The sequence below is a fragment of the Pteropus medius genome, unplaced genomic scaffold, assembly GCF_902729225.1.
Source record: "Pteropus medius unplaced genomic scaffold, Ma_sr-lr_union100, whole genome shotgun sequence".
Classification (NCBI taxonomy): domain Eukaryota; kingdom Metazoa; phylum Chordata; class Mammalia; order Chiroptera; family Pteropodidae; genus Pteropus; species Pteropus medius.
Genome location: NW_024354875.1, coordinates 10977234 through 11003517, shown reverse-complemented (window position 1 = coordinate 11003517; position 26284 = coordinate 10977234). Strand labels below are relative to the sequence as shown.

Here is a 26284-nt window from a genome sequence, read left to right as displayed (position 1 = left end):
ATATTACCTGTCATTTTCCTTGAAGTGACAGGTTCACATGGTTTGTATTTGGGAAGATGCCTGCCAAATCTCTAAATCTGATTAACCGTGGTTTATCTGTCAGTTGTTCTTTTAAGTAAAATTGGTGTTTCATGAAAAAGGCAGCTAGTTTAGCTCACAACTCAAACAATCATATGAATACTTTCCTCAAGACAGTCATTGTACCTTGGTATACAAAGGTGATATATGTCTATTTCTAATTTCCTCATACAGAATATTAAACCAGATCTTTTGAAAGGGTGAAATTTAATAAATTTAGTAATATTAATACTTCTTTAAAAGTATTCTTAAGTGGAACTGACTTTTTTTTTTCTTGTACTGCAAATGCAGGTGGTTAAGAAGCCAATGACTGCTAGTTCAGTTTGGTGCCATCACCTTGAATCGTGCTAAGGTTCCAGCAGTTTTATCCATCAGAGCTTTTTCAATATCAGGGCATATATCAATGCAGGGAAAAAGGCATATTACATCTTAGTATTATTATGCAAATAGTTTGACTTTGCAGACTCCATGACAGGGTCGTGAATACCCCCAGGAATTCACAGACTACCACTTGAGAACAACTGTCAAATGGAACTGATAATGACATGTGTAAAAATATGTCTGCCTATTCAATGCCTATCCGTCACTGAAATTGCCTAATTTTTAGTTCTCATAGACTAATTTTTTTGCCCTGAATGTTAATATATTAGCATTTAGATTTAGATTTAGCAGTTGATAGTAAGCAAGCAAGTGTTCATCATATATAAGAAAGCTTTTTCATATGAGAAAACAGTTGGTCACATGGGCTCAGTACTTAAGAAGCCATAGGAGAGAGATCTATAAGAAATTCTGTTCTGATTGTAAAGTCTCTATGAGTGGCCCACAAGTGAATGCAGTCAGGGTAAGAAAGATGAAGTGGGAGTGGGCTGTGGGGCATATTCAGGAGTTCGAAATTATTAGAGTAGCTAGAGTTATAAGTTACCATGACCTCATCACTTGGAATGTGGGCAGATTGTCAGATCTTTTCACTTAAAGGGGAATGATTGTTTATGAGCTTTCTGATATTTGCAGTATTTTCTATAAAGTAATGATAAAACAGTTTATGCAATGGTGATTATGTTTAATGTGTAAATTGGAAAGGAAAGGTCCAGTCATTGAGAAATAAAGACAGATTTGAAGCATACTTAGATAAATCATGTACAGAATATCGAAAGAATTTGGCATGCCATATTTTTAGAAACGTTGGAGATTTCTAACTGAAAACAAATGATTGATATAAAATGGAAAATTATGCTTTATTACTTGAGAGTAAAATAAATTACTTTTTTTTTATTCTTTGACTCTCTGGGGTTTCAAAATACAGCTTTGAAAACAAAATTGATGACTGCCTTTTGAAAGGATGTGTGCTAGATGATTGGATGATATGCTGCTCAGGCCAAGGTAATGTTGTCTTGCTTTGCTTATTGCCCAGATAACTGGGGAAAGTTTGGTGAGTAGATTGTCTTAAATATTTTAGGGTTCTACTGGTCATTAACTGAGAATAGAATACTTTTAGAGGGCAGTCTTCAGGTGCCACTGCAGGACGTGAACAGTGAGTGAGGCAAAGGGCTAACTTTCGGACACCAATGTCCTTTGTTCTATTTCAGTGCAATGTATGAATCTGTTTTTCTAAGGGAAAAATGATCCTGACAGAATTATAGTTCTGGAAAAGATCATCGGGTGGTCTGGCCATCTGCCTTTCAGCACACTCCACCAAAGCTTCTTCAGACCTGTGAGAATCCATCTTGTCCTGATCTCTAAAAAGATGATTCCATACATGCTTTCCAGTAGCACTATTCATTTTCACAGTGAAATATCTTTAATGTAAAGAATATCATCCCTGTAGCTAATTATTGTTAAGTAAGGTAATTTAAGATTGACTGGGAATAATAGGTAATTGCTCTTTGAAACAGATCATCTTACCAGCTCTATATTTATCTATTAACTAGACAGTCAAAACTCACATGAATAATAAGATTCTAATTTATAGTCATTCCCAATTCAATAAGTTTTCTTCAGTTATATTCCTTTACTTAGAGGTGTTTTTGTTCATTTTTGGTGTTCGTTTCTTTGTTTTTGTCCTTAAAGAATTGAAAGTGAACTCTGTTATTTAAAAAACAAAAAACTCTGGAAAATTTTATTAGCATCTTTGAAAAGTTTTAATTAAATACCCAGCTTAAATTACTGTTTGTTACATTACCAAAGAGTTTTATTTTGTCTTCTAGCATGGTACTATCATATAAATTTTTGGAAATTATTCCAGGATTCTTAATTAGTAAGAAAATAAGTACTGGGGAATTCATAGCCAAAAAAAATAGCCTTACCAAAATCCCATTTATGATTTCCAAAATTCTACCCATAGATGGCTTGCTAACTATTTTCCAAACTGGCAAATATATCAAAAAGATAACAGGTTCAACATTTAGTTTCTCAGTGCTTCTTGGGCTGTTTTTAATTTTCTAACACACCGTGTCAGCATAAAGAACTTCCACCTATAGTCATTGCTAGCTTGGTGTTATCTCTAGAATATCATAAACTAAAGCTCCTGTTACCCTTTCCTGTCCAACAGGGTTTAAAAGTTCTCTAAACTTGACTCATTTCTTGAACACACTAATTACTGCAAAAGATGGTGTTTATAGTATGCTCATTACAGTCATCTTCACCTGCTCAAGACCCATGTCTGCCTCTGCTTGTTTCCATTACAACTCTTGATCAAATCTTTATACCAGACTTATTTACTTAAAAGTACAGATCAGGGGTGAGTGAGTTGGGAAGTAGATAGCTAGGTGATATAGATGACGGATGGATGGATGGGTGGGTGGATGGATGGATAGATATATTATCTATTACTTCGTTACAGATATCTATGTCATGTATAGTATTGTGTTTGTGTGTGTGTTTAAATATATTTCTTCTTCTTAGTCACTAAACCTTTCTCCACACTATCCCTATTGACCTGACCTCTCTTTATTTAGCCCACTCTTTCCTCTTTTATTCAAGACTAACATCTTTCCTGTTGCTCTTAATGTATGACATTTTCTATCTTTCCAAGATGGTAAGTACCATTACGTTTCTTTAAAGATGCCCTGAAATCTTCTGCCTTCCACAGACATCTGCCCCGATTTAAATTCCAGTGATGTGTGAATTCTCCTGACTGTGAATTTCCATGCACCAAGGGCACCTATGCAATCCAGTGCACCTGTGTAACAAAACTTTGGACTTTCTACACTGCCTCCTAGCCCTACTCCTTCAGTGTTTCAAATGGTGTCATTTGGTTTAGAAACTAAGGTCTTCCAAGGTAGAGACAGAATCTTTATGTTTGCTTATGGAGACTTTTTCAATAGCTTCTAGCCAGAATATCTGGCTTGTAGGATACTTAGTTGATGTTACTTAGTATTGTTGATGATGATGATGATGATGAATTATAGGGTGATTCTTTGGTGATTGATCTTCCTTCTTCGATAAGTCCAGTTGGGGACAAGTTTTTCATCCTGGGAAGAAAGACAGTGAAAATACAGAAGAATTCAATTAATTGGAATGACAGGTGGAAATGGTCATGAGATCAGCATTGCTTTTGTAAAGCATGTATTTTGTTCGTTGTTTGTGTGTGTGTGTGTGCGTGCGTGCGTGCGTGAGTGTGTGTGTGTGTGTGTTTAACAAAATGCCTTTTATAGAAGTCGTAAATACAAATCCTTCAGGACTTTATTAAAATAGAATAATTCATTTTAACAGAAGGGTAATAGAAAAGTAAAATTGTGGTCATTGGGAAGAAGGACTCAGACTGGTTAAAACCAAAGTAATTTCTTAGTTATTGTAGAAAAATAAGTCCAGAAGGGGATATCCTTGTAGGTTACATTTTCTCTTACCCCTCTGCCATAATCCAGATGTGTAAACCATTTTTAAACAATCTCATTGAAATTACTTTCTAAACTCCTGTTTATAATCCCAAGTGAATGAGATTCTTTGGCTTTTCTAGGTTACCCAGACTAAGATTCAGTGTCCAGATTTTATTTCTTCCTTTTTTTTTTCTTACTCAATCACACCAAAGAATTCCAAGGTAGAATAGCAATAACTATTATAAATTATGTAGGATTTTTTTCTCTTTGTATCTTCTTTATTGGCTATGCAACTAATTAGCTATTTCAGCACTATTCAGGCTAGCACCATTTGTTGGTTAAACAAAAGAAGGGGAAATTTCAAAAACATAAAGAAGCAGAAATGTTTGAGATTTACTCAGATGTATACTTCATAGTGTCTATCTCCTGTTGAAGGAAATAATTTATCGTGATCTTAGTCAAAAGCATTTCTCTCTTTGCTGTCCTTTTTTTATTAATTTAGATATGTTTCTAAGATGAGAAATGATGTTACTTCTAATTATGGTTACATGTAGTTAATTTCCTTCTTTTTTCCTAAGCTTGGTGTGAAAGGCAGTTTCTTCCAAAAGAGGGGCGGGGGTGGGGGGGGGAAGTGGAGAATACTGATAGAACTGATCTCTCTGTTGCCTTAGCAACAGATTTATTTATTAGGGGTTGAAATGACATGAGTTAATATACCGCATACCTGCTGATAGGCAAACTCCCCTATTTCAGCTGCAGTTGACAATTAAGTCCTGGACAGCTACAGCCAGGGGTTAATGTTCCTCATTAGGAGAACTAGGTCATTACTGGGAAATCAAGGCACTTAAGGCAGCATGGGTAAAATACAAAATTCAGCATCTAGAGGAGTGAGGCTTTTTTATGTTAATTAACCTTATTTTCCTAGGTTTAAAAAAATCTTATATGCACATGACAGTGGATCAATTAATTGAAAAAAGAGCTAGTTTACTTTACTCTCTGAGTTGTCTTCATTTCCTTTGCAAGGATTTCATTATTTTATGGAAAATTCTTATGTCTATATGATGAGTAAAAAGGGTATTAAAATTAAGAAGGGAATCATCATGGAAATCAGCTTTACCACAAGGGAATGAGCAAATAAAAGCCTTGGAAATGAAAATAAATAAGCTTTGCTAATACCTCACCTAAGGAGCAGAATATAAGCCCATCAGAGCTGGGAGATATTTAGAGGTACTTCTTTGCTTCTTTATTAAGCGGTTACTTAGTTATTTGACCTTCAGAAACCGAAACTTCGAAAAAGTGATTCCAAGTGGCTTGTAAACATTCTATTTGCTGAAAGCTGTGTAGCAGTTTAGCAAACAATAACTTTCCAGTTCATAATTGGCTTTTTTTAATACCAATAAAATTAGATACATTAGTTGAAAGTTTTTATTAAAATGTCTGAGTGGGTGTTTTTTTTTTTTCACTTGATACGTTCGTAAATAATGTATCAAGCCCCTTCTGAAAGCTTTGTTTTCTTATGAATTTAAAGAGCCTTTATGTTGAAAGAGGATATTTACAGAGTAGCAAAAGATTTACAGCCCAGAATCTTATTTTATCTTCATTACTGTACTGTCTCCATTGAGGTCACTTCCTACAAGTTCCTTCCCTTCTGGTAACTTTCTCTGTGAGACATAGACCAAAGCAAAATGATGTTCTAACCACCATTTCCCCTAAAATACTTTGTTCCTTCACATCAAAATCAAAATCATCATAAAAAAATCAAAATCACTATAATTCTTCTCCTTCTACCCATATACTGTAAACTACCCTTAATGTGAGAATAATTGATAGATTTCCAGAGCCTTAGTTTAGAGCTTTTGTTGTCATTTCTCCCTCCATCAAAAATGTACCACTCTCCTTTAATAGATGAGCTCTCTGTCATTCAATGTACATTTTTGCCTCCTCCCCAAATTGTTTTCTATTCTATATAAAGGAAACTAGGCCCTCAAATATTTCTTTAGAAAAAACCATTCTAGTACACCTCTGTTAATATCAATCAATATATCGCCATTTATATAGTATTTAGCATGAAATTCGTGTTTTAGGTGGCACCTCTAAAGGCTGCAAGGTATTTCCACTCTGAAATCAGGCATGGTCTTTAAACAGCTGCCTCTTTTCACCTATACTAGCTGATCCTTGATTTTAACAAGAAGTGTTTTAAAGGAGAAATCGTTTCCCCAATTTCACAATTGCCACTTGAGACTCAGAGTTTTAGTTTTAGAATGAGATTTGGAAGAGACTGTTAGCTATCCCAATCAATACATGTCTTTCTCTTTTTTGGGGAGGCGGTGGGAGACACAGTTGGACAACATTTTCCTAATTTTGTGGCAGGTTGGCATGGCTGCGTGAATGGTTCTCAGGCAATACATGTAATCTGAGATGAAGTGGGCCACTTCCAGGTAGGGCATAAAAAATGGCCTACCTACATTCTCCATGTTGTTTTTCTCTTGGGCAGTGTGAACATAGAAGGCACTTTTTGAAGATGTCAGTGCCTCCTTTGGCTCGCGGCCTTTAATGACCCCATGAAAGAGGGCTGCCCTTTTGATTTCTTCACCTGCATAGTGCTCCGACATTATACATTTTTTAATCTGTTTTAATGCCACTGATGAATGCAGACAGCTACTACAATAATCTAGACAAACATGGTGGTAGTTTGACTGAGGCAGTAATAGTGGAGGATGTAAGAAGAGGTCAGGATATATTTTAAAGATTTTGACCTCAGTGGATAAATGTAGGAGTTATTTATTGAGATGGAGAATACTTCAAGAGGAGGTTTAGAAAGTTTGCATTTAAACATTAAGTTAGAGATATCTTTTAGACATGCAAGCGGAGACTTGAGTTGGAAGTTAGATATATAAGTCTTGATTTATTCGGGTGAGCTGTCAGGATTGAAGATAGAAATTTGGGAGTTATCAGCGTGGATATGTTCAATTTCTATAAAACATTTTAAAAACATGGATTTTGAATCTTATAAATTACATTTTTAAGTTTCCTGACTTTACATTAAATTTACACTAACTCTGACCAACAGTTATAACCCAGTTATACTTATAGTGTAGTAGAATCTGGTTTCTACAAGTTCTGGCTGTCAGTTACCACCTCTGTGCCTTCGAACAAGATACTTGCTCTCTAACTTCAATTTTCTTCTTTATATGATGAGGGTAATGTTAACTACATTGTAGGATTGTTCTGAGGATTAGAAAAGATGATATATGTAAATGAGTTAGCACAGTTCCTGGCAGAGAGTAAGCACTTAATAAACATTAGCTATTATTAGTAGTAAATAATACAGTTACTTCATTACCTCACATAGAACTGTTACTTTTGACCACTCTCTCTTATTAGTTAAAATCAATTTTTTTCTTAACTCTCCTAGAAAAAGAAAAGAAAAGAAACAGCTAAATAAAGTCGTCTTTTTTCGTCTTCATTTTCAGCCTACCCAAAACAAGTACATACTGTACAGAAAAATGGAATTAAGCTACAGAGCAAACACTTCTAAGGAGCAGCATCTGCCTTGTAAATGAAGTCTATAAAAGGGTACCAAATGTCCCTTCACATTTTTATGATTGTTAGGGCATTACTAAACCTGGATGGAAAAATGTTTTTTGAGGCTCTTACATCAAGAACCCACACTGTCAATATCACAAATTATTTCCGTTTTTTACAAGATGGCTGCCATAAGCCTTCACTTAGGAATGGCAATGCTGTTTGAGCAGGAGTTATATAGTTTGTGTGTGTGTGTGTGTGTGTGTGTGTGTGTGTGTGTGTGTGTGTGTGTGGTTTGTATATATACAAAAAGTTCTATAGTTTGTTTTTTTTTTACCGAAGATATGATTTGGTAAAAAACACTATTTTCAATCACATAACTTTTTTAAAAATAATTTTAATGGGATATAATTTATACACAACAGAGTTCACTTATTTTAAATATACAATTCAGCAGTTTTGATAAATTTAAAGAGTTGCATGACCATCACCAAAATCCAGTTTTCGAACATTTTCATCACCCTAGAAAGAATTCTTGTGCCCCTTTGCAGTCAATCCCTGTTTCTGCTCCTGCCCTAGGAAACTTCTAATCTGATTGCTCTATCTATAAATTTGCCTTTTCTGGACATTCCATATCAATGAAATGATACAATAGGTGGTTTTTTGTACCTGGTTTCTTTCACTTAGGACAATATTCTTCATGTTTGTTCATGTTGTAGCATGTATCAATAGTCTGTTCCTTTCTAATGCTGAATAATCCATTGTATGGGTCTAACATTTTGTGTATTCATGTATCATTTGATAAACATTAGGATTATTTCCACTTTTTGGCTATTGGAATAATTCTCCTCTGAATCTTTGCGTAGAAGTCTTTGTATAGACATGTGTTTTCATTTTTCTTGGGTGGACACCTAGATGTGAATTGTCTGATAAATTTACATTTAGCTTTTCAAGAAGCAAGCAGATCACTTTATGGACAACATTTGGTAATTCTTCCTTCTTAGATTTATTCATTCATTTAAAAATGTTTTCATGCTTCTTCTAAAGCTAGCCATTGCACTGAGTACTAGAAATAGGCTCCTGGTTATTCACTGTAATGGGCATGAAATGTAATCTGGACATTTAAAATCTCATGATCCATACACCTAATACTGGGCATTCTTTCAAATGTCTTCAGCAAAGAGTCTGATCTTAATGGGCCTATTATCCCAAACAGGTACTGAATGACTGTGTGATAGGTAGCTTCCAGGAATCCAAAGAAGAAAGGCATACTCCTCTGCTCTTTGGGAGCCCACAGTCCAGGAACGGAGACAGGTATGTGATGCCTGCATATACTCCCAGGGCCCTTGCCATTTTCTAAAATATGACATGTTTAAATTCAAATTATTCCTTTTTTCCCCTAAGCTCTTTTACACTCCTGTTTATGAGTGGTCCCTTTATGTCCCTCACATGGAGCTCCAGATGATTCTCTTGTTTGGTTCCTCTTCACTTTAACTTTCTATTAGCTTCCTATGACTACTGCAATGAATTACCACAAACTTGATAGCCTAAAACAACAGAAATTTATTCTCACAGATCTGGAGGCCAGGAGTCTGAAATGGGTGTCACTGGGCTAAAATCAAGATGTTGGTAGGTCCTCGCTCCCTCCAGAAGTTCTAGGGAAGAAACCATTCTTTTATAGTCCAGATTCTGATGGCTGCCAGCGATCCTCAGCTTGTGGCTGCATCACTCCATTCTCTACCTCTGAGGTCACATTGCCTTTTTCTCTTCTATCTTTATGAAACCTCTCTCTGCCTTTCTCTTATAAGTATACGTGTAATTGCATTTAGGGCTTACCCAGATATTCCAGGATAATCTCCCCATCTGAAGATCCTTAATGTAATAACATCTGCAAATTCCTATATTGCCATATAAAATTACATTCACAGGTTCCAAGGATGAGGATGTGGAGATCTTTTGGGGGTGGCCATTATTCAACCTAACCTAAGCTGCATATGTAATCAGTATGAAGTCATTCATTTATTTTATATTTCTTGAACACACACTGCATGCCAATTAGTTAATTAAGCATTGAAGATATAATAGGAAGAATTTAATAGGAAGGATTTACATACACAAGTCCTTGCCTGCTTGGACTTACAACAGACATTAATCAAATAAAATTTACCTGAGATAAGTCTTATAAAGGATAAACGGAAAGACAGAATGATAGGGAACTTTTTTGTAAATGTTATACGTTCATTATAAATGCTTTAAGCAATACAGAAAAGTATAAGTGAGGAAGTTTTTATAAACTCACTGCATTAATCTACCATACATCATTGCCCATTCTTGATATTTCTTGATATTTCTGTCTACTCATTTGGAACTTACATGCTATTTTGATTTTTTAAAGTAATTACTGATTTTAATATACAAATTTACCTGTATATTTATCTCTTTCTTTGCTTGTTATTCTCTCTTGCAGATTAGACCTTTCCTTCTGCCTGAAAAACATCCTTAAGAACTGCTTTTAGTGAGACACTTATCTGAAAATATCTTTTATTTCTCTATTGTTCTTTGAGGATTTTTTTTTCCTGAGTGTACAATTCCCAGTTGAGAATACAATCTCTCAGCTTTATTTTACTCTTAAGTAGTTACATAATCGGGATTTTCTCTCTAAGTACTTTAAAGACCTTGTCTTTGTCTTTGGTGTGCTTCACTTTAACTATGTTATGTGTAGGAATGGATTTCTTTTTTAATCTTACTTGGGATTTGTTAGACTTTTTAAATCTTTGAATCTGTGTCTTTCATTACTTCATGAAAATACTCACCATTATATCTACAAATATTGCATCTGCTTCATTCCTTCCCTTTTCTCCTTTTAAGCTTCTTGACCATCTTATACTTTTTAACCTGTCTTTCATACTTTCCATACTGGTTCCTGGATAATTTCTTTAGGTTTATCTTTGCATTTACTAATTCTCTCTTTATTCCAGGCATACTTTTCTTTGCTCAAACTTCTTTTTGTTACTTCGTCAAAACTATTTGGTCATTTTTAATAGTCCCACATTCTTCATAGATTTAGTTTCACCAATGTGAGATTAGGAAATTGCAGGGGGATTTGAATAATCTTTAACAATTACACAGATCCTCACAACATCTCTCCAATGGATCCTTTTCTTACCATCTCACTTCTGCACCATACTTCTGGTCCCAATCCTTAATTAATGTGAACCTAGACTACTCTATTACCCATCTCATTTTCTCTTCTCTGATCCTAGCACCCTCCAGTTCATATCTATGTCATCTTGCTCAGAATCCTTGTGTAGCTCTCACTCTCCTATACCAACGGTCTCAATCCGGGCTGCCCTTTAAAATAAGGAGCTTTTGTTTGTTTGTTTTTGTTTCTGTTTTTGTTTTTTAAATTAAGAATGTCTATTCCTCGAATACCAATTGAACCAAAATTTCTGAAAGTAGGGACATCGAGTCGCTTTTTTTATAAAGCATTACAGTCAATTCTAATGTGCGGCCAGGACTGAAAACTACTAGACTGCAAGAAAAAATTTAAAAGCAGAGTTGCCATAATCTATTAGTTATGACCTCATGAGACAGTGGTGCTCAAGCCTGGCTGCACATTAGAAAATACCTAAGTGCCAGCCCCTCTCTGAGGGGTTCTGATTCAGTTGATCTGGAATGGAGCCTAAGTATTGGTGTTTTTAATACTTCCCTAAGATTTGCAGCATGCAGGTATGAGAACCGGTGCTCTAAGATCTTAAAGTCACAGGCTTATGGGCTCCAGGCCAGTAGCTTTAATGATTGAAAACAGCTATCTGGGAACTTTGGTAAACCGGAGAGTACCACCACTCCATCAGCAGCAGGCAGGCTACTCAGCTCTTACTGACTACAAAACATGGCCATCACTTTGCAATTCCTGCTCTACAGCACTGCCCCATGTCACTTTGTAGCCAAATCTCAGGAGTACTTGAAATAAATAAATACCGCTCTGGGTGTGCGTGCGTGTAAACACACACACATGTACACACACACTCCTCCAACCGCGAATTGGAGGACAATTTTACCTTGCTTTTTTCCCAACTTAATGCTTTTGTTCATATTCTGTTCCTTACCTGCAGTACCATCCTTTCTCCTCCATGTCTGTCTAAGTCATCACCATCCTCTAAGGGCCAACTCATGCCTTTTCTGTCATGACAGTAGGAGATGAGTATTTGGGAGAGGCACTTACCTGACATGTCCCCTTCCATCTTCCATAAACCTCTCTCCTTGGGGCTCTATTTATCCTCCACACACTTCTTTGGAATTTAAATAAATGAAGACTTAACATGTCTGAAATTTTGGGTGGTGTAGCCTTATAATTATCACCAAATAGGCAGTTCTCTGAATTTATTACTTTAAGGGAATCAATCAAAATGTTAAAAATCCTTGATATAGAGATAGATAGATAGATAGATAGATAGATAGATAGATAGATAGATAGATGGATGTAGATATAGATATTAGAAACTAGAGGGTCTAAAGGTGTGGATTATTTAGATGGGTAAGGATTGAAAGGAACTCAGACCAAATAAAAGATAATTATAGTAGATAAAGTGACTAAGAGGTTTAGAAAACAAAAACAAAATACCTGAAAATCTGATTTAGGCTTGGGAAAGATGACTCAGTAGAAATGTCTTAAGTAAAATAATAGGGACAACAAGCCACATTCATTCATTATCCTAAAATGTTTATGTGCAAAGCATTTATTTAAAAATGTATTAGAATAATGTTACCTTTTTAGATGAAAGAACAGACATTTGTAATTTAGCATAAAGCCATGTTAAATGAACTTGAATGATAGTACCAAGTATAAGGAATCCAAGATAGAACCATTCACTAATTCATTTATTTTCACATTGAATACATTTGGACATGGGGCAAGAAAGTTGGCAACCCCACACCCACGTTTACCAGATTGTAATATCTGAGCACAGTGCATCCAGACTGCCTGGGTTGAATAGCAGGTCTGCCCATTACCACTGGGCCACTTGGGCCACATAGGCAAGTTGCCTAACCTTGCTAAGCTTCACTTTCTTCATCCATAAATTAAGTGGAAGCATGGTCCGTACGTACCTCACAGACCTGTGAGAATGAAATGATTTAATCTACCCAGTGGTCTTAGAATAGTTCCTGATCCATATAAGTGCTATATAAGTTCTTATGATATTATTAATCTTTTTTTCTTTATAACTTGACGAGGTTACCTTAGGATTCTCTCAGTGAGTTCATGATAATTCAGTAAATTTTACGTTGTAATTTATCGTTTGAGTAGCACTAAGTTCTAAGGATGCTTAGGAGCATCAGGGGAGATGGCTTCGTCTCAATTGGTACATGGCCACACTGGCATCTTCGGAAAAGAGTATTGTCCTGTCTGGTTCTTGGTGATCACCTCACAGAGCTGGTGTCGGCTTTGTTAAGTTCCCATCCATCTACACACCACGTCGTTCAGGCCAGTATGCACTACAGGGGCCCCTGAGCGTGATGCAGTGTCACGCTGGCTCTGTCGGGTAACTTTATCTTACTCAAGGCCTTTGGACAATTCAGTTGCTCTCTCATGCCACTTCTAGACCTCAGAAAACTCAGCAAACCTGCATTAGGTCCTCCCTGACCTAGGCAATTTATTTTCCTCGAATGATCCCAACCACACTGGCCATGGTCACCCCTGAAAAGCTGCTGCTTCCCTGGGTTCTAGAAGAAAAGACAAAAGACCAGGATCACTCTCTCATCTAACTGGCTCTCTGCCATACTGTTTCTCCCAGTTTTCATCTTTGGATATCTTCTCATGAGTATCTCTCGCCTCTCCAACTTGCCGACTTCAGGCCCTAAAAATTTTGGGGGGTGGAGAAGAAGGATATTGTGGATAGGGAGAATATTGAGAAAAACCTACATAGTATTATTCCCCAGAACCATTGTTTAGACTTCAGCATCAGAATTTTAATGTAAAAATCAAGAATTAGCTATTTGCTCTTTTTTTTTTTACGTTTCTGTTTCATAGCTTTACCTTAAGGGCAGAGAGTATAGAATATCCTTGCTTGCATTGCTGAGGGGTGGGGAGGAGTGGATTTGCAAAGTAAGAAATACCGAGGGAGGAAGCCCATTAAGCACATTGATTAATACTTCAAATATTATCCTTCTACACATGTATCGATAGGGCTTCTTTTGAGACCCCTGCCTCAGAGAGCTCGCAGATAATTGCAGTACAACATAATAAGTGAAAACCCAAAAGAGGAAGCAACTAATTCTGCCTGGAAAAGTCAAGCAACGCTTCACTGAGAAAGTGAGGATAATTGAAAGAGAGGTTCCATTAGACACATTTCTCCTCAGTTCCTGAGCCACATATGTTGCAAGGAAGAACACTGAACTAAAGCGAATGTGCACCTGTACTCAAGGAGCCTAGAAAGTACTCAGCCGGAACTGGCAATAGTGCTTTTCTACATGTTTCCACTTGTAACTCTAAAATTGAGATGAACAGTCAGGGGAACGTGCTCCCTCATGTTTGGGGCTGCACCCGAGCTAGGGCAAAGTTGTGGGGTGGGCAGCTTGATATCCCCAGCCCTAAATGAGGTTGTAGAAAGCTCTAGTCTTCTCTTGTGCCGGAGCGCAGAACTGCTAAACTGGAGGCCATTTTAAAAAGATAACCTGTTGCAGATGTAGTTCTTACTTCAAGAGCCAGCCTCCAGCAAATGTGAAATGGGTGAAGTATTTATTTCCATAGGAGGCACTGTCCCTGTCACTTTTAAGTACTATTTACTACCTTCCTCCCAGCATGAGCCTTTTAGCTTTTGCCCAGGCACCCCAAATTTCCTTTTGTTTAATATTTCACACAATTCTTAACTTCTCTGTCAGCACCGAGTTGATCAAGAAGGGAAGGCTTCAGTGGTGAGACGCCCAGTTGAAAGACTGCACAAGGAGCCGACATGAGAATGAAACAGCATGCACCAACTTTATTGCAGGGAGCGCGCGCTTCTGCGCTAGGGGACCACATGGGCTTTATATATGTCAGGTGCATAATATACAATAAGCTGAGTCATACTTGCATAAGTTAGGCACAGGCGCCTTACTACATTAATATAACATTTTAAATCCAGAGTCCTATCCCTAGCCGCGAGCCTGGATCACAGCCAGAACTGGGACCCACACTCCTTATACATTTTTCACATTTCAGTCTTGTCCTCTTGATGTTCCTACTATGACCATTTGAATATACATTCTCTTAGTAATGTTTCAGTATTTTAATCCCAAAATAATACAAGATACACACATGTACACAAACATACTTTGAAATTAAATCACACTAACATATAAATTCTTGCTAATAACTTCATGTCTTATCTCCCCAGGAGTATTTACACTTTAAAGAGGTTGCTGGTTTACCTGCTTTTCCAAAATGAAACTGAAAAAGGGAATTTTTGCTTACTCATCTAACCATCAATCTGTTCAGTAATATTTAGTGTGTACCTACTGTGACCAAAGTACCATGCTAAAACTGTACTACTGAGACATAAAAGGCTCCAGCCTTAAGGAATTTCAGGCATTTATAGTCATAGATGAGGTTTTTGGACAATGAACTTTCCTTCTTATCTCTGAAATAACAGCACAGGGGGAAAAGCCTTTCTCCTTGACTAGAACTTCCCTTGAGGGTTGAGTCTCCTGTTCTCATTAATCATACTTGTATCCCAGTGCCTTATACAAGTTTCGTCTGGTACACCGGTGCTCGATTCTCCTTTGTTGAATAAATCCCTGAATTTAGACAAAGATATGTTTATCCTAAGGCCAAAAACATACACTAGGTAAGAGGTTTTGTTGTTCTGAATTTTTGTACTTTAAATAATACACTGTTAAAAATAATACCAATTAAATGGACCCTAGAACCAACCACAGTGTTTTGTTATAGAAAGCTGGTCTACCTAGCATCCTTCCTCAAAGTGATTGATATTCAAATAAAGAACCCTGTGTAATCTCTCTTTGGAGGGTTTATATTGTGAACCCAATTTACTGATGAAAACACTCAGTAAGAGGCATTTATTACCTCTCTGTGCTATAAAGCAGTGGTCCCCAACCTTTTCAGCACCAGGGACCAGTGTTCCTATGAGACTCTAATGCCTGACGATCTGAGGTGGAGCTGAGGTGGTGATGCTAGTGCTGGGGAGTGGCTGCAAATACAGATGAAGCTTTGCTCTGCTCACCTGCCTGCTGCTCACCTTCTGCTCTGTGGCCTGGTTCCTAATAGCCCATGTACTAATACCTGTCCATGGCTTGGAGGTTGGGACCCCTTTTAAGTTTAAATAACTGTCAAAAATGTATTTAAAATATAAGAATATAAAACAAAATTGGAATAAATATGAAGAAAGTCCATATACCAAAAAAAAATGAAATAGTGAATTCTTTAATTCTGCTCCTCAGATGCACACTGCTTTTTAGAATATGTATGGACTTTTTCCTAATGAAAATTGTGTCATAAATGAATATACACATAGTACTAAATCTTTGGGTAAGTTCTCATTTAGAAAGTATGATACAGATTCAATCTTTTTTTAAAAAAAGTACTTCCATGAAATTTGAGTCTAAAACAGAAGGAACAGGGTTTTTTTGTTTGTTTTGTTTACCTTTTTTAAAAGTTCCCTTTATTTTAGAATATTCATGGGAAATTCAACTTCTAGTACCATTCTAATTCATGAAAAGTAATTCAATAGTCAAAAGAATTATTTCATGTGTACCAACCAATGTGCTTCTGTAATCCTCCCAGAAAAGATGTTTTTCAAACAAACTACTTCTTACAAAAATGCCTTCTCTGTCTGATCTCTTACTTAGCCTTTTAGTCTCTGCTTCTCAAGACTGAACCAGGCACAAAGAAACACTGAGCATCAGCAACCTTGTTGATTTTCTGCTAGGGAGGGATTTTTGGCCTTGCACTTGGGCACACTGTTCACCTTAGAGAAGAACCTTCTGCCCACTCTTTCTGAGAATCTAAGGGTATCTTCATTCACTTCCACCTGTATACCTGTTTGATTGTTATTATTTTTTTGGCAGCTTTTCCTGCCCAAAACTGTTGTGTGTGGTTCAGGATTTTTGAAGTCTTATTGTTCTGGAAGATTATGTTCGTATTCTATTTCTAGTTCTCCTTGTTGCTTTTGGTTAATTTCCAAGAGGAGAAAAGGGAAAATGACAATTTACTCCCTCAATTTCAGTTGTAATTATTATAAGAAGATGATAGATGATTTGGTATAATGTTATATTAGTTCTGGGAAGTAAAGGTGAGTATATGAACTATATCAAGAAAGGAAAGACATATTTGGGTGATAATGAGAAACTGGTTCGGGAATTGATTATTAATATGAGGGTGACTGCGCTAATTGTGGCTTGGGTGACTGGATTAATGGTGGCATTTGACAGGATTAAGGATACAATGTTGAGAAAAAAAATTCAGTTAAGGACATGTGTGCCTTTATACATAAACACAGATTTTACTTTAAACCATTTTTGTAACTCTATGTTGTGAATACTAACTGCCATATATTGAGTGCTTACTATGTTGTTTGCATATGTAATAGCTGCCACTTTAAATGCCTTTATTTATAACTATCAAGGTAAACATTAGATGCTAAACAATGGCACATTCTGCTTAATATAAGTAACTAATTATAAAGTATAACAAACTTTATTTTTTGCCCAATTATGGTGGCTATTAAGCTCACTAGAAGAGTCTTAAATTCCCATTTCTATAAATGAAGAATAAAACAATGATGATTATAATAATTATTTTAACAATAATAATAATAACAGCCATCCTTTATTATGTATTTTTGTTTGCAAAGCACTACAAATTGTTTCATATGTATCATCTCACTCGATCCCCTCAACAGCTCTTTGAACTGAGTAGTATTTGCCAGATTGCTACAGATGAAGAAATTAAATCTCAGACTGGTTTGGTAGTTTGCCCTGGATTACAACTACTAAATATCAGAACGAGGATTTTAACCCTTTTCTTACTATGCTCTATCATCCATGTAACCTATCTTGTTTCATTTATTCTGATAAAACTCACCTTTAGAACTATCGTCATGAATGACTTGATTTATTATTAGCTTTCAATAAACATCTTTTTTTTCTTATTTTGGATTAACATATACCTCTAAAGCAAAATATTTAATCAAAATGATTTCTCACCAAATATACTATTTAATATAGTGGAGTATTCCTTTGTATTCATTCTTTACCAGAAGTAAATTGTTCTGATACACACTGGCAGTAAGATTAATTAAAATTTTGGTTCATGAGCCTTTTCATTCTGGAGAACCTTTTCTTAAGTCATATAGTAAAGCGATATGGTAACATCTTATAGCATGTGATGTTATTATAATATTCAGAATCTTTTATTCTTTTCCGTATGAATACTTAATCTACCTTTGGTACCTAATGTGAGTAGATCCTAATAACTTGAAATAATAAGCAAGGAAAGACTGGAGTAACAGTCTTGGGACTGAACTTTTTTCTTTTATGTTATTGTGAAAAGGATTAAGTAAATAATATAGATTTATTCCATTTATAAGAATGTAAGAGAAGAGAGGGGATATGTAATTAACAGTGTTTATAAAATGAAAAAAAATGCAACATATGTAACAACAAGAACGTCATTTTGGGGCAGGTCTTTATAGAACAGACATTCCATATTGTGTTCTTTTTCCACAGTCTTTGCCTTGACAATATGGTGTACTTAGCAGTTGCTGCTGACTAAGGGAGGCTGTCTCTTCTAGGAGATCTCTGTGCCAGCCAATAAACACAGCAGTTTTATTTGGGTCTAGAAACAAGACATAATATGTAAAATGGACAGAATTTTCACATTTTTCTTTCCATTGGAGAGATTTTTATGAAACACTCTGTCCATTTCTATTTTTAACATTTTTTTAATCAGAAGGAATTTTTGGATTGGATTTTTTTTCTTCAAATTATGATTCTTTCCCATATGACTGAAGACCTTGTCATTTCTAGTGTGACAAAATGTCCACAACCGAATATGAAAACCTGTTATTAAGAATTGAAATCTATTTCGATGAAAGGCATCTAATAATCCAGACCATGTTTAATTCTTCATTAATTCTTCATGTCATTTCATAGACATAACCTACTGTAGTTTTAAAAATATAACTTTCTCTATTCAGCCATGATGAAACCATCATTCACTTATTCCAAAGTCATATTTTGAGTGCCTGCCAACTTCTGGAGTCAAAGGGTTTGCTGATATTGTGAGGCTTTCAGACTCATTATTAGGGGACAACATATAAATAATGAAATAATGTAAAAATTATACATTTATGAAATTATCAGTAGCTTATGAATGTTAGTACAGGAGTGATTCAGAATGAAATAGAATTTCACAAAGGTGATTACTAGTTACAATAAATTCAAAGTCAGGAGAAGAGGCAGTGGACAAGGAGTGGTAGAACGGAGGGAAAGGTGTGTTCCAGACTCCAGAATTACAGACAAAAGAGCTGTGGATTGAAGACAGCGGCAAGAAAGACGGAGGACGAGAATGAATATAAGTATCAATGCTCATTTGGGGGACTAATAGAGGTAAATGATTGATGGAAATATTTGAATGTTGGATAGAGCAGCTTAATTTCAACTTAATGGTTTCTAGTTAGTGACATTTCAAAAGAGAGATATCTAAGGAAGATCATGCTGAAGAGGATAATGGAACCGTTTTTTTAGAAGCTGAATTGGCAGAAGGGGAATCTGAAGCTCAGTGGTGCTCTCAAGGTATGAAGTAGTAACGTTGTACTATAAAAATGGAAATTATCAAGCAATTCTTAAATTACTTATATAGGAAGAAGTAGCGAGGTTTATAATAAGTTGATTGGTAGGACACATTTGGAAGCAGCCTCCGTGTTCAGAAATGTGTCAAGCTTGAGATTCTAGAATATTGGAGAATAAGGACATGTGGACACTAGAGAGGAGCTTGGTCAGTAGTGCTTTATTTGATGAGGGCAGTAGCTTAGTTTTATAGGTGAGTTGTCATTGGAAGAGCCAAAGTAAGATTGTATATATTCATCTGATTACGTAAATAGTAAAATAATAATTTACAGTAGGTGAGGATAAAAAGATTAGAGTCGTGAGCAGTGTTTAGGTTTAAAGTCAGTTCAATTTAATAACTTTTTAAACTATGTGCCAGGCCTTGTTGTAGTACATGGGGAATACAGGCTAAGCAAAGGCATGAGCTCTGCCCTTAGGGAACTTATAGCAGAAGTGAGTACGTAAAACTTTGAAAGTATGGTAGTTCCGAAAGGAAGGTAAACATTGTAAGAAGAGGGGAAAGGGCCTTGGTTAGAGATGTGGAATGGCTAGATTTGTAGCATAAGAGGAAAAATAAGAGTGAATTAAGAATTCTCCCAAAGAGAAATTTCAATGTTAGAAAGAGAACTACATGTCACTTTTAGTATTGTTTGAAACATCAAAAAATCAGAAACAAATGTCCATTAGTAGGAGAATTTACTTAAAAATTGTGAAATATTATATAACCATTTAAAATGAAATATCCCTATGCACTGATGTGCATAGATGTCTATTATGTATTTAATGAAATAGAAAGTGGAATGACTGATACTGATCTCATATTATGAAATAAGGAAGGTATATGTAAAAATGCACTCACGCAAATATGTATGTTTGCATAAGCACAAAAATAGGTCTGGAAGCCTACTCGCCAAACAGCTGTTAGTAGTGGTATCTGAGGAGGAGAATCAAAAGTGGCGATGAACAGGGGTTTTTAATGCTTCAAATATTTCTGAATTATTTGTATTTTATTACAATGAGTATGCATTCTTTATAATTGAAATTTGTATTGAAATAATTGTAGAGCACATGCAGTTGTAAGAAATATAGTCTTCTCTAAAACTCTGTTGATACAAATGTTGAATCTTCTCGTCTCACAGGCCCCTACAGTTCAATTCTTTTTTATTCGTTTTTATTTTTTCTATTCTTTTCCTCTCTGTAGTTCACATTGGGTAAATTATATTGATCTCATGATCACTGATTCTATTCCCTGCAATATCTTCTCTAATCTTGAGCCCACCCTATAAGGGTTTTTTTTGTTTTTGTTTTTGTTTAATTTTTGTTCTTGTATTTTTCAGTTCTCCTCTTTTCATCTGATAGTTGCTAAGATTGAGCATTTTGAAACCTAAAAGAAAGCTTCCTGGCAGTCAGAGTAAAACAGGAAACAAGAATTGTATGTCTTCCTCTCTAAAAGGTAGAAACACAGCAATTCTCAGGCATGTCAGAGAGTTTCCTAGATAGACCTGGGGAGAAGTTTCTAACTATAGGAGGTGAACTACAGGGGTAGCTCCCAGGATAACTAGCAAGCAGTTTTGAATGTATTTCTACATATCCCTTCGAGGAAAATGTTATAATCCAAAAAACAAAAAACAAACTAAATGATTAGTTACTTTCAAATTACAGCCCCAATCACCACATTCAACAAGGATATTATTACAGAGAGAAATAGAAAGACAGTAATGCACTGGGGAGAGGAAAGAGTTTAGTTCCAAAGAACCTCCCAGATCTGAGAGGAAGTAATTACACCATGATGGTTTAAAGTATGTGGAATGGTGGCTGCTGCTTAAGTAACATCTCAAGGGTGGGGAAGACCCAATTCATCTTAATTAAGACACTTCATGGCCTACCAGTTCTTTCAGACATGGATGTCTACGGGCTTCCTGGCCAGGGTTGCAGAGAAAGAGAGCTCATTGGCAAGTTAGACAGCTGAAACAACCTGGGGGGTCTGAGCTTTTAGCAGTGGTGAGATTTAAAATGAAATCATGTTATGAGACCCAGTGAGAAAAAATGATTCATTGAATATGGTTTTTCCTGGGTGGCCTTCTGGATGGACTGAGTGGGAAGATTTTATTGGAGAGAGGGTCATTAGGTGATAGTCTGAATACACTACTTGGAAACGAAGCAAGGATCATTCCTAAGAAAACTGAGTATGGTCATTGATGTCAGAAGTTGGAGAAAACATAAAAAGCATGAGAATTGTTGGGGGAGGAGTAGGAATTGGTGTTGTTAAATAGCACTTTCATCCAAGAGAATGGGCAAATGGGAGAATGAGGGCACAGTAGTAGGGAAAACACAGGCGATAAGTAAAGACAGACATAGCTGATACTCTAAGATGAAATGATCAGTGTAAAGCCCCCTAGAAATAGTACATTATTAGAACTATTGTTATCAATAATTGTTGTCAGGTAAAGGGGATAATTGAAAATGCCAGAGACATATATGAAGAAATCATGAAGTAGGAACAGGCTTTAGGAAGGAAACTGAATATGAGAGTACAGATCTCACAAAGAGAAGCAAGGTAGAGCTCTAATAGACTTTGAATTTTGAAAGGCAGACATCTCTGCCTCTGCTATTAAAAGGAAAAATGAGAATAGAATGTGCAGATGGCATGAAACCCTGATATGCATAAAATGGAATTTTATTTTTCTGTAACTTAATTTCTCTGCAATGGATCATTTCAGTATGGTGATGGAAAGCTCAGGCAGTTCAAGATTCTCTTGTCTTCCATTTTTCTCGTCCCCATTCCTCACAGGCTCCTAGTGAGGGATCCCTTCCTTCTCTCTGCCTGCTGATCTGTGATTTTTCTATGACAGTCACAGACATCATGGTTCCACTTTTATGCCTACCATAGCTCAGGAATTTCTCATGAATGTCCCCAGTACTGTCTGCCTACATACATACGCTCAGATATTCAATCTCTGGAGTCATGATCCTTCCCCAGTCTTCTAACCCAAGAAGCATACTGTGTGGCCTCTGGGAGTCTCAGAGTTCTGTTCTTCTCAACTCAACTCCATCGGTCCTTTGTTTCGTATCTAGAGGTGGAATGGTGGCATAGAGTAGGAGGGTGTGTGCTACTCTCATGGCATTTTGCCTAAATACTTGTACCTATGTGAAGTCCTCACCATTTCTACAAGGTTTTTTGCTTCTGTAATCAACCAAGAGCACTGCCTCCTTTTTTTGGTGAAAGTTGGCAGGACAGGTGGGCTTTTCCCCATGCTTTCCCCAAAGCAGTAAACATAAACCATCTTAGCATGTTGAATGTGTTGGAGGTGGAGGGAAGATTGAATGAATTGGTTAAAATTTCTAAAATATTAAAATACCACAAATACCAAACCTGAAGAGAATGAGAGAAAGCCACAGTGGCTAGGCTTAGCCTTGGTCAACTATAAGTACGTGATGGTGAAGAGGACTAGCAGAGTTAGAGAAAGAGAAACACTGATAGAGCCAGAGAAAGTTGAGAAGTTGGTAGTTAATAAAACTATTGGCTGAAGTCTGAAGCCCCATTTAAGAAGGAGAAGCAGCACATATAGAGAAAAACTAAAACTGATCATTGATATGTCAGACATATAGAGGGGAGTGAGAGTTTATGGCCCTGGAAAGGATATTAGAGAAGTAAACGATCATAACAGCTAACCCAGGGTGGTAAAGAAGCCTTATGTTTTCAAATAAGGAAGACATCACTGAATTTGGAAGGAATGTGGAACTCGTAATTAGGAAGTAAAAATGGAGGATAGCCAGGTATCAGAAAGGTGAAGAAATTTGAAGCAGTGATGTTGAAGAAGTCATCATTTCAAATTAATCTAAGGACTGTTTATAACTTGATGATCTGGAAGTGAAACCATGCACTGAATCAGGTACCGACTCTCCTCATTTTAAGTTGGAAGAAAGAAAGAAAAAAGTTAAAGGCTGTATAAAAGAAAGTATAACCTTTGAGTGATGAGACATGACTTCACTCTCTTCTGTGTGATCTTAGATGATGGATAACTATATTTGTATGACCACTTGTTTGGGAAGCTTAAGTAAGCTTATGATCAATTGCCTAGCATGGGATCATAAACAAAGCAGGAGTTCTATGAATATAATTCATTTTTCCTACACCTTCATTTATTCAACAAGTATTTTTAAAGCAGCTAATTTTGTGCCACAGATAATGCACTAGCATAGGCCACATCATGCTGCAGTAATGAAGACCCTCTCCTCCCCCCGCCCCCCCAAAAAATCTCAGTTGCTTAAACACAACAACAGTTTACTTCTCTCACTAACTCAAAGTCTGCTGCATGTTTAGGTAGCTTTACAGGTAAGTCATGTAGCTTTACAGGTTGCCATGTAGCAATCTGGACTGCCTTACTCTTTTAACCTAACCATCTCAGGTTAAAGTAAGAGCTCTCTAAGGATCACTGCAGCAGAGACAGTGTGATCCAAAATTGCTCTTAACTGTTTCTACCTGGACATGGCACACGTCAATCAGCTTGCAGTCCATTAGTCAGAACAAGTCCTGTGGCCTCCCCTACTTCAAGGGAATGAATGAGGAGTCACCTGTGTACCAAGAATGAGAGAAGAACCAGATATTATTAAACACGAGTAATGTCTGCCACTACTTGGCAAAGCACTGGGTAATTAGTAGTGAACAAACCAGAGACAATTTATCTTTCCCTCATGGAGCTCTCAGTCCAGAGTGACAAGATGCTGGGAAAGCTGTAGTATCTGTAAAGAGCCAGGTTTCTGTCCAGACAAGGCAAGTAACTAGATCAAAGAGATTGCATTCAATAAGTATAAAGTTATATGGGAAAATAGGAAAGAGTAACAGTTGAGTGTAAGTGACAAGTATGGAGAACTTAGCAATCCTCAATAAATATTTACTGAATGAATGTTAAGTGAGGAATAAGAAGAAATTTAGCTCTAAAAAAGCTAAACGAGAAAGGCAACAGAGAGAGAACAGATATAGGAAGAAAAAACACATGGAAACAGTTTATGCTTTTCAAATGTTCTGAATAATATTTGGGAATAAAAGCTGTTCTTGCTGTATCTGCTGCTTCCAGTAAGCCTGAAATATTTCCGAGCTGGTCTCTTCTGCTATAGTTGGGCTGTGGAGTAAGGAGTTCCCAGCCAGACTGTTTCATTCTTACCTAGTCAAGAATTTAAGAATTGTTGGGAAGCTTGGACTCTGACTCATCTTCTAAAATGTTTTATGATGAACCAAGTTAGCTTGATGGGCAGCTGTCAAACAGAGTGGGGAATCACAAGAAATGAGGAATTATACTACTATAAAAACTGAAAATGTTACATAGTTAAGCAAATATCTTATGAATATAATTTTATGGCAGAATGTTAGGCAGTTCCTTAAAATATTAAAATTATTTATATTTTAAAAGTTTGTTTAAAAATGATAGAAAGCACGTAAAAAAAAAAAAAAACCAGAAGCATTTATAATGCAACCCCTAGAAATAAACCCTGTGAACATTTTGGTATAGTTCATCCCAAACTTTTTCTAGGCACACTCATTCATTTGTCTTACAAAATAGATCATATAATACATACTACTCTGTCACCTCCATTTTATTTAACAGTACTTCTCAAATATTTTTCCAAGTTAAGAAATTCCCTTCTACAACACTATGGCTGCATGATATTGCATCATTTATATATATGTCAAAATATATTTCCTTATCATCCTATTAGGTTGTTTACACATGGTTGCCATTATAACAATGCTGTTATGAACATACTCTGGCTGGATTTCTGTGCACCTCCTTGTTATATAGGGTAACTTTTCCAAATTGGAATTACTGGGGCAAAAATTATATACATTTTAAGGCTTATTATGTACCTTACCAAATTGCCTTCTAAAATATTATTTCAATTTACATTCCTACCAGCAATGGATGAGAGCAGAGGAGTGTTTAGGGAGCCCATAAGACTACAATAGAGAATTGAATATATTATAAAATGTGTATTTAAGCTTGACAGCTGTTGCCAGACAGGGGCACTCAATATATTACTTTAAGTCCCTTATCTTAAATTTAATGCTTTATGCTAAAATCATAAGTATGAGAGCTTCACATTAGATTTCTTAGAAAAGAATTTAAGAGAGACTCACATATTCTGTTAAATGGGTTCATTAATATCATGAGTGCTGACATACAATCCATGGATGATCCACTGGATATCTCAAATGAGTTCCTCACTCTTCATAAAATACTGAGCTCTACCACTGACATATCCATGCCTTGATGTATGGCTGTGGCTAAATATTTGTGCACATCTTTAATGGCTGTCTGAATGTTAGACAATTTCCCATTTTCCTAAAGATAAAACTAAGAAAATTTTTAGTTAAATTAAGTATGTAAACTTTGAGGGACATAGAAGAAATATTCAGGCATCATAATATGCAATCTACTAATTTAGACAGAAATAATATTTTAAAGCAGGGGTCCCCATCCCCGGGGCTATAGACCGGTATCGATCTGTGGCCTGTTAGGAACTGGGCCACACAACAGGAGGTGAGTGGTAGACAAACCAGTGAAGCTTCATCTGTATTTGCAGCCACTCCCCAGCACTAGCATCACTACCTCAGCTCCACACCCAGAACATCAGGCATTAGATTCTCATAGGAGCACTGGTCCCTGGTGCCAAAAGATTGGGGACCACTGCTTTAAAGCACATGTCATATAGAATATTTTTAGAAGCATTGCTCTTTTCCTACTCTTGTATTTCATCAAGCAGTTTTAATCCAATGCCCCCCTCATGGATTCTTGACATCAGAATGATGCCACCTTTTCAAGCAGCTGGCATGTTTCCATCCCCTGTCATCTGGAATTCAGTCTGAGCGGTTTGAGGTGCAAGACTTGTGAAACTGTGCATGATGCCATCACTGGCAATCTTTTCCCCAGCTATAAAAACCCACTTAGTACTCATGATCCTGGTAACCAGTCTTACCTTTTTTAGTGATCTTTAAAATGCTTGTTTTCAACAATGTCTAACACTTTGAACTGTTAGGTCAT

The 26284-nt window shown here is 36.3% G+C and overlaps 1 protein-coding gene across 13 annotated transcripts in view; it reads left to right on the top strand.

The window, feature by feature from the left end:
- Positions 1-26284, top strand: part of QTMAN (queuosine-tRNA mannosyltransferase) — a 336381-nt gene that overhangs the window by 280628 nt on the left and 29469 nt on the right. For 2 of the 13 annotated variants that reach the window (XR_005651304.1, XR_005651305.1), the window contains exon 6: positions 1382-1458. The exons of the other annotated variants lie outside the window; for them this stretch is intronic. The gene's annotated coding sequence lies outside the window, so the exon portion shown is untranslated. The remainder of the gene's footprint in view (positions 1-1381; positions 1459-26284) is intronic. 13 annotated transcript variants of the gene reach the window in all.